General features: G+C 39.7%; 1 protein-coding gene across 7 annotated transcripts in view; it reads right to left on the minus strand.

The window, feature by feature from the left end:
- LOC135200982 (plexin A3-like) overlaps nucleotides 1-16,750 on the minus strand; it is a 112,390-nt gene that overhangs the window by 66,701 nt on the left and 28,939 nt on the right. Inside the window, exon 2 of one of the 7 annotated variants that reach the window (XM_064229772.1) lies at nucleotides 2,438-2,507. The exons of 5 other annotated variants lie outside the window; for them this stretch is intronic. The gene's annotated coding sequence lies outside the window, so the exon portion shown is untranslated. Of the gene's footprint in view, nucleotides 1-2,400; nucleotides 2,508-16,750 lie in introns of all 7 variants that reach the window. One more of the 7 variants, XM_064229773.1, reaches the window with a different exon arrangement.

Here is a 16,750-nt window from a genome sequence, read left to right on the forward strand (position 1 = left end):
GGGTACGGGACAGGATGGGGGGGGGGGCTATGGGGGGAGGATGGGGGGGGGGGGGGGGGGAGGCGGGGGGGGGGGGGGGGAATAATTCAAGGTTCTGAGCAATTACATCCTATAACGGTAAAAACGGGCGGACCAGGGGATTGGCATGTATAACACAAAGGCTGTTCAGGAGGTAATGGAAGTACAAGAGAGAGAGAGAGAGAGAGAGAGAGAGAGAGAGAGAGAGAGAGAGAGAGAGAGAGAGAGAGAGGAACTCCTTCGAGCACAACACCTCCGTACAATAATTTTCCTTAACGCACTACAGCCTGTCCCATTCCTACCAAGAGCTAGGGGTTGTTTTCAAGGCTGCGCCAGGTAATTCTTCTAAACAGCCGCCACATACTGCTCCTTTTCACTTCCTGCAACGCTGGGAAACTTGTACTTGAAAGTAAGAAGAGAGAGAAAAAAAAAAGTTTTTTATATACGCAAGGTGAAGGCCAAACATATTTTCAGTGCTAAACAATTTATGTATGCGATAATTCAGTCGGAAGAAATAACCTCCTTCGGATGCAGGCCCCATGACGTCTTGTAATGAGATTTGTACTATTTATTCTCCCTGAACATTCACAACCAAATAAACAACATTTCTGAACTTATGGGTACATAATTAATTACCCGTGGCACTGCTGACAGCATACATTCGATCATCATGGCTAAAGGAATTGATAACACTCGATTAAGACGAATACTTGTGAAAAACTAAAGTAAAAATAACAAAGTCAGCATTCTCCGAACCACAAGACAAACATCGCACTGGAATGAAAACGATGAAGCCGACCAGACAACAAACACGAGCTAAATATTCTACGAGATCAACATAACCCAATTAGGCTAGTTGAAAAAAAAATCTAAATCTTTACATCTCATTATTCGTACTCGGGTCTTGTATTAAAGATAACAGATCATCTACCAGAAAGCAAACAAATACTACACAGTTCCCGTGAATCCGGAAACCAATCTGAGCTAGATATGCAGGACGGGTATAAAGAAAAAAAAAAAAAAAAAAAAAAAAAAAAAAACTCCATTTTTCCAATCTCATGCTCGAACAAAGCCAGAAAGTGGAAAATGTATTGGTTTCCTAAAGTGAATGACTCACTTACCACATTCCCCTGACAAAATATGACAGCCTACCGACACAACACTCCTCTGCACATTCCCATTCCGGGTCCAAGTCATAAGGGATATGATGACACGGCTTTCTTTGACCAGCGGGACAAGGAATGTCTAGTTTAAAGACGAAATAACCACAAAAGAAACGACTCATTAAAATCTGCAGAGTAAAAATATTGATTACTACTAATCCGTACAATTCCTGTTAAGTGAACTAACCAAATACAATGGAAGAAGAGACCTTCCAATACGCCATACATGCCTGGCAAACCAAATGAGGAATTAGGCTATCCAAACCAGCTACAGTTGTCTGGTGCTCCACAAAGTCCAGTTCTAGCCTAGTTACTCCTAAAAGTGGAGAACAGATGGGGGAGTCAATCTTTGTACGCATAAAAAAAACCAGCAAAGCAATCTTTGATGCAGTTTAACACTTAGTTCGGTAAGAATTCATGAAATGTCACCTTGCTCGTTGAGAAGTGTGAAAATACCACGAAGGGTGAAGTAGAAAGATTACCCTGGAGGAATATATTGATCAGCGTAATGTCACGCTTTGTGTCACGTGAACATATTGGAGAAGGTTATTTGGTGAGAGAAAAAAAAAGAAGTGTATAATCTGGAAGGATTGGCACGGAGAAGGAGAATAAGACTTTTAGGAAGTCGAGAAGCAAGAATGCATGGCAGAACGAAAGGCCTTGTTTAAAGAAAGAACGACAGTGTGAGATATATATATATATATATATATATATATATATATATATATATATATATATATATATATATATATGTATATATAATAAATATGTATGTATGAACGGGGAAACAGGATAGCCAGAAGACGTGGTAACATCAGACATTAGTATTTCTGAGAATACTAAACAGAGCCACAGACGAGGTCACCTAGGCACGTATCTATAGAAGGACATTAAAATATAAACAGATTTCTGGCTATCCTGTTCCTCCTTAAAAATTGAAGTTTCTAGAATTGACAACATACCAGTTATAGATATATATACCTATACGTATACGTGTGTGTGTGTGTATATATTATATTATATATATATATATATATATATATATATATAATATATAGTATATATAACTGGGTATGTTGTCGATTCTAGAAAACTTCAATTTAAGGGCGTGAACCATCATCACAGAAGTGGAAGTACGTCTTCACCAACAATAAATATTAATCATTTTTAACCCAAATTAATCTCAATTTAACCACCACAAAAAAAGGAGAAAACAAACTTGTGAATTCTGAACCTTCAGTATTCAAAATTCTGACCTGTAAGAGCAGAAACTAAGGGATTCGCTGGGATTCTACGCTCAAGTCACCACAGCATCTCTAGCCACTCCTAAAAAACAAAAACAAAAAATAATGAAAATAAAAAAAAGGAAAAACGAACATACCACAATAACTCTGCAAAGTCCACTTGAATATTTAACTTGTAAATAAATCCAAGGTATAATAAAAACATCGGAATACAGTACTCCTAAAAACTGAAATCATTCGCAAACATACAACATTTTTAGAGATTGCTATAATTTATAATGAGAAACCTCATAATACAGTCATATCAATTCTGCAAAGTTAAGGGCCCCCCCATAAACGCAAATTACGATTCGCTTAACGACTGCAAATGATGCTGAGCAAGGTTTACATGTTTAATCTCTCTCTCTCTCTCTCTCTCTCTCCTCTTCTCGACTCCGTCCCCGGTCATCTCTCTCTCGTCTCTCTCTCTCTCTCTCTCTCTCTCTTCTCTTATCTCCTCTCTCTCTCTCTCTCTCCCATTAGCCAACACAAATAGTTTGGATGCCTTGTAACCAGGACCGGTTCTCGTCTCTCCTCCCTGAACACTGTACCAATTCTAGGTTTACTTCATCCCATTCCTAACACCTGATCGCCCATTCCTGGACCCTTGCCTGAACCAACTCGCCCACTCCCTCCCCCCAATCATCCTGACGGTAGGTACCAATTTACCAAGCAGGCCTAATCTCTCTCCTTATATTTCCCAGTTCCTTTTCAAAATGCCACGTGAGCCCGTCATCTCTCGACGAATTCTTTCCTTCCAGAAAAGCGCGATGAATAGATCACCTGATGCTGCGAACTCCATCCACATAGTTCTACTGGTATGGTAATTAGGATGGTGTACCCCCGGGTGGACATACCGTTAGGTTGCTTCACTACTTGCACTTGCTATAGGTCAGCGCTGGAGTCCGTGGACGCTCAAGTAATGGCGCTTTCTCACGCCTTTCGGCCACAGGTGATATACGGGGCTCGCATTTTGATGCCAAACAATGCAAGTTGTTCCTCGTTGTCACTGAGCTTAGCTCATCCGGTTATAAAACGCTGTCTTTCATTCGCACTTGTAAGGTTTGCGCTCTCTCTCTCTCTCTCTCTCTCTCTCTCTCTCTCTCTCTCTCTCTCTCTCTCTCACAGCGATAAAACTGTCCACATACCAGGACCATCCATTAATTCCCTCCAGTCTGCTTCCCACCCCCCAAAAATACACTTTCCTCCAGGATAGTACGTGAATGGCACTTCGAGAAAGCTAGGATTTAGGCAGACTGGTAATCATAATTTGGATTTACCAAGACTGAGATGAGACTGAAGCCTGTCCAAAAAACACAGTCTGAAAGTACCATAACAACCGTAAAAAAACAAGACAATGCTCACCAGGCATCTTACTGCAATGAAATATATAACATGAAGTATTTACTTGTTTAATGACATTCCACTGGAGAAATGGTAGAATTTTGTCTCGTTACAAACACTGACTTCCAAGTGGAATTTTTCATTAACATTGGAGAACAAACAAACCTTCTGAATTATAATAATAACATGACGATGCTGATGTTAAACCAAAAGGGATCCCCATAGCCTACAATTATCAGTCTGTGGGAAGCATGGCAAAACCGGTGGTATGAGCGCTCCTTTTACAGAGAATCTCACATAACCACAAGAAGTCATTTCCGTCTGTGAATAATTATAATCCTCTCGTGCCAGATGTTCGCAAGGGGAGCAGGCCTAGACCGGAAACCGGGATCTCATACTTTCCGTGAACGTGATCATTAGTAGACTTGTCAAAAATAATAATGACTTAACCAAACAATAATTTCTCGCAACGACGATGCCATGTGAGGCCGCGTAGTACTACTTCCTGTGGCAATGACTTTTCCCTCCTGAACCATTCTTTCTGTTTAACATGCACATCATTTTAAGTTTCATTCTAAAAAATAAATCATAAATGCCCTATCCTAAAATTCCTAAATCTTTAACTCAACGCGAAACACCTTTTGTCGAACTTTTTAAGCTTTTCCTTAGGGCCTCCCTACCTCACCAACAAGAATAACAGCAGCAAGAGCAACAACAGCAACGACAGCAACAACAGCAAGAGCAACAACAGCAACGACAACAGCGATAACAACAAAGTAGTTTATAGGATTACTCCCCGAGTAAGCAAAAAATAGTAGTAGTGAAACGAATACTATATAACATAACATAATCTGAACCCAAGCACACAAGAAACATGTGCTAACAGTAAAAGAACCTGAACCTGATTACGACAGTACAAATATTAATACAGTTGTTCAAGAAAAATCAGTATTATATCTACATCTTTTCCCGGTGCTTTTATTAACCTGTATGAATATTCTACCTTCAAGACCATACTCCAACAGTACTTCGTGATGCCCAAATAAGAGATGAAGAAAAGGAGGAGAGCCTGAGAAAGAGAGAGAGAAAAAAAAATAGTAATAATAAAAAAGCAAAGACGCTGAGAGGGACGGTGCTTCCAAACATCTCGTATGCGGAGATGAGTGAACTTGGTAGTACCTTACAAAACTCGTTCTATTGTAGCCAACAAAGAGAAGCTCCCTCTCGAACCTTAACAAAGACAATCTCTCTCTCTCTCTCTCTCTCTCTCTCTCTCTCGACGAATAAAAGAACCCGTTTCCTCAGCCTCAGTACGCCTCTTTTGTTGACCTGAGCAGCGAATTGCGTACCTGGTTGTTTGTCAACTGTCGTGAATCACACCCATGAAGGGGGGGGGGGGGTGGGGGGGGGGGGGATGGAAAGATAGAGATGCTTATAAAATTACAATGGACTTTTCTACTCACTACAAAACGTCAAATTTTAAAACCATTATACAGAAGAAGGGGGGGGGGGGCGCTCCATGAGGTAACCCTCGCCAAACTGTACAGGAATGAAACCAATTACGATAGCCATAAGACCCTCTCTCTCTTTAATAATGCTATAGAATATAATAATAATGATGATAATGATATTTGTTGTGTGGTGCGTTTCACAAACTGTAAAAAATCCTCTCTCTCTCTCTCTCTCTCTCTCCTCTCTCTCTCTCAGGAATTCAAAGTCAACAGATGACTGCAACAACTCTGCAGATCTCCTGTGATGGTGTCCACGAATACATTTAGAGGAGTTTTATATTCTCTCTGCACCTAAGAGCGAGTCCTACTCCGCTATCCCCTATTAGTCATTACAGAAGACTTCCATATAAGGCAGCAAGGCCGTCCGCGAGGAATCTTCCACCCTGCCACATTCTTCTCCCTACCAACTCCACCATTAATTAATCACTAAAAACTTAACAGGCTCTCCCACTCGCCTTTCGCTCTCTCCACAATCATTCTGCTTCTTATCTTTAAAATCTCTCTCTCTCTCTCTCTCTCTCTCCTCTCTCTCTCTCTCTCTCTCTCTCTCTCTCTCTCTCTCTCGTGATACTGAGCAACGCGTTAGGCGATGAAAAGCTTATCAAAGCCAGCAGATATTGTTGATTCACCCCATCAATACAAACGATCAAACAACAGCAGCAGAGACAAAGAACACTTCAATTTCCGATACATTCCTAATACATTTTTGTGGACATTTACTCTAAGGAAAAATGACACCCCAAGATCTATCAGAATCGCTTATCCCTTGAACGTATTACGAATCAAACTAATGGGGAGATGCAAAATTTAGACCTAATCCACTAAAACTCGAGTCGATGTACGGTGACAAATACGTCATTTTAAGTATTTTTTCTTCTCTGAAGTATTTACTGAACTTGAACAAGAGAATTGGTTTCCTCTTTTGAGAGTTGAAAGTGCAGTATGATCTAAGTACATACTGCTTTAGATTTAACACTTTGCCCCTGCATCTTAAGTCATGTTATTGTATCTTAAGTCATATTATTACGAAGTCCACTGTTCTCTCTTTAAAACTGTTGAAATTATTCAAGATCGAAGTCATCAGAAGCTTAAGACAAATATATCAAATAATAAAACGGGATAATAGTTTTAACTTGCGTAAAAAAAAAAAATCTTTACAATTTTCATTTAGTCTATGACTTCGAATCTCATGTGTGCCGGGCGTGTCAAATTTAAAAAGATGTTATTATTCAATTACCAAAATAAAATGGGAAACCTTTCCAGTCTCATCTTACATTTCACTTTGTTCTTTAATTAAAAACCACTATAAACTTCATGACATCTGAAATATCTTAAGAATTTGCCCTTCAGTTCTGCTTACTACTAGACAAAACTTGAGACATTAACTTGAATTGTTTTCTTCTGATTTCCCTGAACTATGTCGCATTGGTTTGTTGGTATAACAAGCCCTAGAACAAGCAGATACAAAAATCTACTTGTTGTTGAAAGTTTTAATTTTGGCGTTTGAAAAATAGTCCTCCGACCTTCTTAAGCAGGGCACAATCACTCATACTGAGGTCCAGTTGTTTAAATAGTATATAATAATATTATTATACAGGGTTTTTCCTAAAGATTATCCTACACTTTCAACGCGAAAAAAAAAATGTTTCACGGAGCGGAAAAACAATAAGGAGAACCCTTAACAACTATACCGACTATGTCCATCTCCCTCATCACTTACCAGCCCTGAAACCCAGTTCTCCACACATTTACCTACCATTGCCCTTCACTTCAATTCCTCTTCCCTCCCTAAGGTAGTTGGAGGGGCGGAGGTTACAGGCCTCTGCCAGCACAGCTACTTCACGCTACAGCCAAAATTATGACTCGAAGCAACGTTATTCTCCGCATAACAAACGACGTACATAAATCTATACACTTACCTCCACTCGGCACTATTTTCCCCCCCTAAAAAAAGGGCATCTAAAATAAAGTGGTTCCACTGGGAACAGATAAGCCTAAAATAAGGAGGGGGGCCTATTGTGTTAAGCCTGACCAAGATGCTAAAAAGAAAGAAAAAAAAAGGTATCCATGGAATGCTAATCATGAATTAAAACAACACTTCCGGACTGTTATGTAAAAGGCGATTAACATGATTTAAAACGATTAGATTTGACGAATCAAAATGAAAATAGCTCGGAAGGAGAGAGAATCTCATTAAAACACTCAGTACTATCTCTACCCTTCATCTGTGTTCTTAATCTGTAGTTACTTGGACTTCACGTCAAAATAAGAAATACTGAATGTAACAGCGAGAAAAACCCTTACAAATGAGCTATGATTCAGTCTATGAAACAAATTAGCGTTCTGCCCTCCGACATTCTTTGTACGTGAAGGTACTTTTCCAATTACGCCCTCACAAGTACAACAGCTGGGATGGATGAAACTAAGCTTAGGGCCGATAGTATGTCTCTCTCTCTCTCTCTCTCTCTCTCTCTCTCTCTGTGTGTGTGTGTGTGTGTGTGTGTGTGTGTGTGTGTGTGGTGTGACGTTTTAGCTGTTCATTATTGACGGGCTGACATGATTAATTTCGAGTTATGTTTTATGAATCCTGATGTATAATTCGTTGGGAGGATGAATCTACATCCATTTTGTAGTAACCTCGCCTAGTGCCGCTGTGACAGGTAGAATTAAGGTCTACTACTATATTATATTATCAAAAATTTTGAGAAATGTTTCCAAGTTGTTCTCCGTCTGAAAATTTTCCGTTGAGAAGCAGAACACCACAAACACACAAGAACATGCCAGTATGAAAGCAAGACAAAAGAAAGCGGTGAAGAACCAGCCTCAAAAGGGAATGGAACTGCTGAACCATAGCAAGTAGACATACAAGATGGCCTGAGAGGAGTAAGCGGAGAGGGTCGGCACAATGGTGGAGGGGGGATGGGGGATGGGGAGGAGGAGGGGAAAATGGAAAATGGGAGGGTAGAGGTCTGGGGGGTACCGGCGGCAACTCTGACAACGGAGAAAGGAAAACGAGTGTCTGGTTTCACGTTATGCGATGAGGTGTCACACACGACCCCCAGGCTACATGAAGCTCTCCCTAAGATCTTTGTTTTAGAAGCCTTACCTCTCCCTCCCTCATTCAAATACGTCGTAAAATGCGGGGATTATTATAATAACATTTAAGATAATAATATTAAATATCTACGTGCAAACTGGCAACACCTACTCACTCGACCAAACCAGATGTTACAGTAGTTCCATTCACCCGCGCCCACCAAAGACTCAGAGGCCACCCATGAATCACGGGTGGAGCATTAGAATCTCCACCACGCACTTTGAAAGAAAGCATCACCTCTCTAAAAAAGTAAGTTCTAACGGTGGAACTGAGGCTCAGCGAAGGCGAGCTTTCTCTCGTATGGTGCTAATCGGGTAGGTTCGCTTATCATGACAACATTCCACGACACAATCGCTGCGCGGAATGTTCTCAAATAGGGACAGTTCATGATTTTCAAATAACAAGACGAAATTAGACCTAATCCTTTCCATATATTCATAATTGCATTGATGTGTAACCAAGACCTTGTGTGTAACCAAAGTTGGAGTGAGTGCATCTCCTTGTACGGAAAATTATGAAATAGTGCAGCACAATAAACCTTTTAGCGCCTCAGTGGCGTGGTCGATATGCTGTTGACGTACCACTTCGGTGGTCGCGAGTTCGATTCTCGGGCATTCCATTGAGGGGTTAGAGAAGTATATTTACGGTGATAGCAGTTCACTCTCGACGCGTTTCGAAAGTCAAGTAAAGCTGTTGGTCCCGTTGCTGAATAACCACTGGTTCCATGCAACGTAAAAACATCATACCAACAAATAAACTATAACTTTTACAAACAAACAAAAATTTCGTTACCACTACCACTCAGAATAACTTGCACGAAGGCCACCTTTTACATAAAAGACTTTCAAGACGGTGTCACGCGTGTACATTTTCAGCCACCTTTTCACATGTTTCCGCCAGACTTATGAAGCGGCCAATGCTGGTAGCGTAACTGAAATAATTTTTTTCTTTAAGTTTTTATTCAATAAATCACTTACAAAACATTACAACGAATCCAGAACTAAATCAAAGTCGTCAACTTAGTTGACACCGGAGGATATGGAGTAGCCTGTCCGGTACATTTCTCTGCCAAAAACAATACAGCTAAATGCCTAGTCCATCAGCTTAGTACATTATCCAGTATGGGAACCAGAAAGAAATAGTACCTGTGATTTACAGTACTTGTGAAAAGGCAAGTCGTTTTGTAGACACGAATGATTCCACAATACGTAAATCTAACCATTCGTTTGCTCTATGTACGGTACTTCGCCGAATGTGAGTAATTTAGTTATGATTCTACTTCTTATTTGTTCTGATTCAAGAACAGTCAAGTGATATAAATAAAGTTTCAAGGGCTATAAATAGACCTTCAGATAACTTATGCTTCATAATTATACTATTCAGGAAGAATGCGGAAAGAGAGTTCTCTAAAGATCTTAGGCCTCAGTTCCTCTATTGACAACGGGTAAAATCAGCACGAATGAAGTAAAATTTCGATTAATGCAGATCCGGGAAAACGAACTGGGACAAAGCTTCCTCTGAAGGAATCATAACCGAGAGTTTTATAAAGGAGTTTCTACTCACCACAAACAGAAAGGAGAACTCGAAAGTCAACTACTACTGACACGCAGCTTTCTCCCAGCGAAAGCCAAGCTCCCCCCCAACTTCCCCAAGTAATGATAGGAATCAAACTAAAAGCAAACCCAAAACGACTCTGGTAAACCAATGGCAGATAACGGAAATGACTTCCTGGTTGTAAAAAACTACGTTTTTTTTCAAGGTTATCCACCTTAACAGAAAGACCAATTATATGGCGTACTTGACTCTGATTTATACTATATGAATGATTTATACTATATGAATAAACAGGATATTTAGTATACGTTCTATTAAAGAAAAACATTTGGTGTTCAAAAACTAAGCAAACTACGTTTCCAATAGCAATTACAGTAATAATCAGGGTAGATAATGTAATTGAAACTGGTCGATCCACCATAAAGTTTTGGTTGCGAGACAAATTCCACCGTATATTCGGGGATGATTCAGAAATATAAACAAATATAAAAACCAATATTTTCATCAAAATCAAAGCCCTTGTAAAAAAGCGTACGAAGCATGGCACTGAAAATCAACAACATTTATTTACACGAAAATGCACAGCATACCACAAACGCAACTCGACATTAGCCATGGAAATGCCCAAAGTACCAGAGAAGTTTCCTTAAAAGGAGCACTAATCAAGCTGCTGAACTGCATAAATTACACATCTGACAAATTGGAAAATGCACAACTTCAACTCCCCTAGAGTCGTCGATTTGAGTAACGACGGTGGCAGGACCCATGATGACTTGGCCCTTCCTTGAATGAGTGATTGGTCCTGGCTAGTCCCCACCATGACTCGAAGAGCAGATGAAGAATACAAAATGAGGGGTACGATTCGCCAACAAGTCAACACCTGCCATAAAACCCTGCCGTATGTTAAAAGGTTCCGGGTGGGTTTCTCACGAAAAAACAAAAAAACACGAACACTTGCCTACACGGGATCTAGCGACCTGGCAAAGCCAACTTTCTCTCGGGGAAGGAACGATGCAACGAACACTCAAAAGAACAAAGGCGCAACGTAACTAGAGAGATGAACCAGATACAACGTGATATGCTTAGGAATGAGCTTGAAAATATGTCCAGTCATCCCATGGCCCGAATGGCGCCCGATTAGACATAGGCTACCACGATAGTCTGAAGAAAGAATTTGCTTTCGTGAATATTCATGTCATGTAGTCCACCACCACGCAATCACTTGACAGCAGGACGTTAAGTTTCATAATTAGGTGCAGTAAGTACTGCAAATAATTAATGTGCATACCGGTACCAATACCACACAGCGTTGCCTTCGCCCTCTGAGTATCAAATCATTGCAACACACCTGACATACCCCACAATCATTAAACTTCAACAGTAGTAGCACTGTCACTAAAAGGAAGTTGGGCTTCTTTGATTATGTTAAAATGCGGCCTATTGCATTACTAAAACCCGCCATTTGATACTTTCTTCGTTTCCCTTTCCTTTGCGGTCAACCAGACTCTGGAAACTCAACTTTAAAATGAAACTGCCGTTTCCCACAAGTGCCATTATGCATACTATAAGTGAAAATAACACAAACTGGTCGGAAATATACTCAAATTCATCATATTCGAGTATATTTTGTGTTGCACTTGAAAACGGTGCTCATAACTTTTGCTTCATTCTCAAGGCAGCGTCAACGTGGCAACATCGCCAACTCACGCAAACCAGGTTTTACTGATTCGTCTCCTCGATATTAAATTCAACTACAGGCCAAAAAGGTAGAAGTCTGAAACTGCGACTGTCGGTTTTACAATCGATTATGAGGTACGTATAGAGAGAATGAAAAGAAAGAAAGAAAAAAATTACAACGCTTCCTCACTTAACCACGTCGTGACTGGGTTTGCCTTTCTCTTAAAATTTCATTCTTGCCGGAACTTTTACCGAGTCTTTGTTCGCAATCTCTCTCTCTCTCTCTCTCTCTCTCTCTCTCTCTCTCAACCCAACATCACTCGTAAATCGTTTTCTTTGTGTTACACGTATATAGCCAAATATTAACTCAAGTAATTTCTAGAAAAACCGCAAGTGTTACCACTGGCTCCAAGCCATGATTCATTCTAAATTAAGACTTTACATGAAAACGAAAAAAAACAAAAGTGAATCACATACAATTTCAGGGTTTAGAAGCCAGTTTTTCAATTTATTTTTTTTTCTTCTTCTTCTACCGTGAGCCTTTCTCCACTCCAGCAATTGTGGTGCAAGGATAAAGCCTTCTAGTTCTCAACAGGTCTTTTAAGGATGAGGTTGCTGGCCCCATGAACTTAACTGACCCTGGGTTGAATGGTGGGCGGCAACGGTCATTGTGAATTCAAGATCGGTGCCCCATTATCAAATACGTAGATGTGTGCGTGTGGGAGAGGGGTTGAAACGCCAATAACCCAAATATACATCCCGTTAACATGGCACGGTTTCGCTACTTAACGAGATCTTGAATTGTTGAGAGGAAAAACATTCTGAAACCTTTTATTTAACAGCCTGAAATCACTGGTTTCTAAAATTAAACTCAAATGAAAAGAAATGTAAGGCAAATATCTTTCCTGGACATTTTAATAACAGGAAGTCTATTACGTATAATGAAAAATAAAATAATAAGAATGGTACGCAATCTCTTGCCCAGAGCTCTTAATATTTGTTCCAAGAATAAAATTAGCTATACCAAAAACCAAATTTCATCACATAAAAGGCAATTAACAAGACTTATTAAAATCTAAAACAGAGGTAACACTGTAAACAATCCCCCCAACGTCAGCATGTGCAGAGGGTAAAAAAAATAAATAAATAAAATAAACAAATAAATTTTAAAAAGGCTACAAAAACATCTCTGCGAAAACAACCCACATTTTCACCTATCAGAAGACCATCGGAACTTCCCTCATCAGCTTATTAATAAAAAATTATCTATCAGATACAAGCAAGAAACCAGTCCACTTTTCCATGTACGGGACTCGGAACATTGCATCAACCAGAACTACTCTTCCTTGTTTTAAAGCTCCTTCCTTATAAACGGAAAACCCCAGCAACAGCAGTTTTCCGTAAAACCAACAATATCTATTAATCAACATACCAGTAAAAGTGTGATTCAGTGGTTGATGTCCAACATGGAACTATTAAAACGACATCAAATTCGGTCACCTCATAATGAGGACCCACTGGTCCTGCTGGCGTTACTTCGAAGTCTCCAGGAGAGTGCTTGCAACTAACCTTTGCTTCTCAATGGCCTAGCCCCCGGGGACAACCTGCTCTTGTGTTTAGCCAATTAGAGTTGTACATTCTAATATACATTTTGCAGATTGCTCTTTAAACAAGAGCCTGGCTTAATCTGACAAGAATAGGTCTCTCTTTCAATTCACCTGAAGACAGATGTAACCACTTAAAAGTTTCATTTTACTACACGAGCTTTTAGGTTCTCTAATTACGACTCACAGACACATACATACATACACACACACACACACACACATATATATACTAAATACCTTCCTACATACATACCATCATACATAAAAATGGACATTAAGACATAAAATACATACATTATAAATATATATATATATATATATGATATATATAATATAATTATATAATATAATAATATAATTAATATATATATATATATATAGGATAAATATATATATATATATATATATATATATATATATATATATATATATATATATATGATTTCATGTGTGCGAGCAATTAGGTAAATTCATAAAGGCGACTGCCGTGCAATGTCATATGCACGGCACGGCTCCATAATGTCTGGATTGTAGAATCAATAACATAATTAACTCCGCATTGCCATGCTTTTGCACTCTGGTACATTCTGTTAACAAATGACGACTTCCCCTTTTCTTTACTCATTCGCACAGACTCAGAAACGCATCTAAGATTCATCGAGTCCAGATTTTAATAAAGCTTTAACAGTCAGTAGGGCCTTGCATGTCGCTAAACAATATGGTTGGACTGCGTACTAACGAAATCAGTGGTAAAAGCAAGCAGCCCCCTTGGTATATCTTGACTTCTCACACAGCAAATTCTGTAGTTCAGAAATAATTGAGGATCAGTTGCAGATTCTTAAGACATTAAACAACATTACTGCAGCTAGCCATAAGTTGTGGGGGGGGGGGGGGTTAGAATTTATCATTATTGTTGCTGGCATAAATTTTGAAAAGATTGCGGCACTAACAAGCAAAGCCAAGAAGTTTAAAAAATACAATCATATGCTTGTGAACACTGAAGGTACCGGTGGGCCTAGTGAAAAAGTCCACTTTAAAGAGAGACGATGGCAAACTCGAGAAGAATGAAACCAGGGATATATACGAACAAGGCGCACAATTGAAGTGTAAATAAATGGTCTCGACGGAGAGAAAGTTCCAGGGATTCGAGAACCAATCAAAGCAGAGACCGACCTGAGCACATCCAGAGTAGACAAATCGAAGCCAAACACGGTCAAGTCGCCAAACGGCCGAGAAAGAAAGGGCAGCAGTCAATAGATCCTTTCTCTCCTAAACACCTTGGGAGCAGCTTTCCCAATTAACCACTAATCCATTTCCCATTCCATTAAGGAGCCGGAGAAAGTCGTCAAAGGGATTGGAGATGGCGGCGTTTGCTGATGGCGTAATTGACGGACTTTAATGGCCTTCGATACTCGTTTTCAACGACGTCTTTCTTTCAATGAAAACAGATTTGTAACTTTCTCTCTCTCTCTCTCTCTCTGCCACCAGGAGTTGTAAACAGTAATAATAGTGTGGAAGAGTTCAAAAGGAAGCTAGAAAAACTCATTAGGACACTGTGAATGAACAGTAAAATCTGCTCCTAGAGATAACTGAGCACACTATATCTCCTTGGATGGACTAACAAGTCTTTGAGACATCCTAATCTTAGTAACTCCTTGTAACTCTCTCATTCCCTATACAGTCATCCTATATAAATACTTGTCCCTAAAACTCAGCACTACAGAACATATAATTGCGCATCTAAATGCTACACATAAACAATATATTATCCCAAAGACACCGCGAAAGAAACCAACCATCTGAGCGAAGGCAGGACCAAGGTAAAGAGGACGACTGATGTTGGAACAAGTGATTTACTGAACCCACCATATGCATAGCAATTAAAGGATTAAAGCGTCCCCACTCTTGCCGATCTACCTGTCCGTTCAGGTCCTATAACACCTCATTAACGACACTCGTATCCGTTCCGCTAAACCTGGACCTCTAAACCCTAATTCTTAACAAAAGGTGTCCTTTTCCCTATTAAACCTCCTTGTCCTTTTCCATTCTCACGCCGAAGCAGTATCCTCCGGGCGAATAAGGACGAATAAGGACCAATGAACAAAGCAATGCTATGGGTAACTGACCCTAAGCAGCAACCCAAGATGTCTCTCAGGTCAACTACAGGAATAATCATGGTGAGCACATAGCCGGACATAAGACAGACTTTCGTAGTCGGCGGCGAAAAAATAAAATAAAATAAATAAAATAAAAAAAGGGAGGAGAGAGGAAAAAACTGGCAAACATTTGACTTATTTCCAAAAGGTTCAGACAGATCAACAAACAATCGCACCTCTCCCTTCAGTCTCTCTTTCTACAGAGCTATTTTCCACTCAGAAAAGATCCTCCCCCCGCCCCCTGCCCCCGCCCCTCTCCTTCCCACAAAACCCTCCGGCCAGTGAATGGTCCTCCCAGCAAGTCAGGGCCAGCATTACAAACATACACAGGCAGCAGCAACAAAGCTTTTGTTCTCACTCTCTCCACAACACATCTGTTTCCAGAGTATCCTTTTTAAACGACTATGCAACGCTGGAAGAGGAAATACTCTCCAAAAGTACGGTCAAATTCTCTTTTAAAAGGATTTCGTCTGATGAAATGTGTGTCCAAAGGGCAGATAACTACACAACAAATTCCTTAGGGAGAGATGAGTTTGTAAAAGGCTGAATGCCCCAAAAACAGAGCCCCAGTATGAAATTAGGGTCAAGGGCATTTGAAATGGTTTCACAGGTGGAGTGCCAAGTATGATTAAGTCTATTATTGATCCAGCTGTAATGTTTAAGTTATGCTCGAGAAACTATGTTATTTAGACCCCTAATTTCACAAACTGGCAAAGCGCTTTTGATAACGAAGCAAAAACTTGGTAGCCTAAAAAAAAATGGACATATTTGGTAGCTTCATAAAAAATTATGGACACAGACGGACACATCCTCCATACCATACACACTCCTGCACATCCTAAAACCAACGAAAGCGTCCTGGAACTAAAGCGGCAACTGTATGAAGAAGTTAGCCAAAGTGAAGTTAACCTAACCCTCTTTAAAAGGTTCGAATCTTAGTAAAGCAATGGAGCTTCTTCACTTTCAGCTTCACGTCTTATACTAATGTCCGAAGTTTCCATTTTACTTCTACAATCTGGATGGTATCATCTGCAAACATTAACCTAAACCCATACAACCTACACATTTATTCATGGCACCTATCTTTATCATACAACTTTATATATATTTACACCTAATTCTAACTTATGACATCTTTTTATCCATAAAGATTAGTAACACCCACGTAGACATTACATCCATGCCTTGAATACGTAGACATTACATCCATGCCTTGAATATATGATTTTCTAAGCACTTCACCTTCAAAGCTTCAAAATTGCACCTCATTATACAGAATACTATAAGCATGCATTAGCAAGGCCTAAACAACCTATATATATATGGCATTATTGTTGATA

Source organism: Macrobrachium nipponense, chromosome 27 (genome assembly GCF_015104395.2).
Source record: "Macrobrachium nipponense isolate FS-2020 chromosome 27, ASM1510439v2, whole genome shotgun sequence".
NCBI classification, from domain to species: Eukaryota; Metazoa; Arthropoda; class Malacostraca; order Decapoda; family Palaemonidae; genus Macrobrachium; species Macrobrachium nipponense.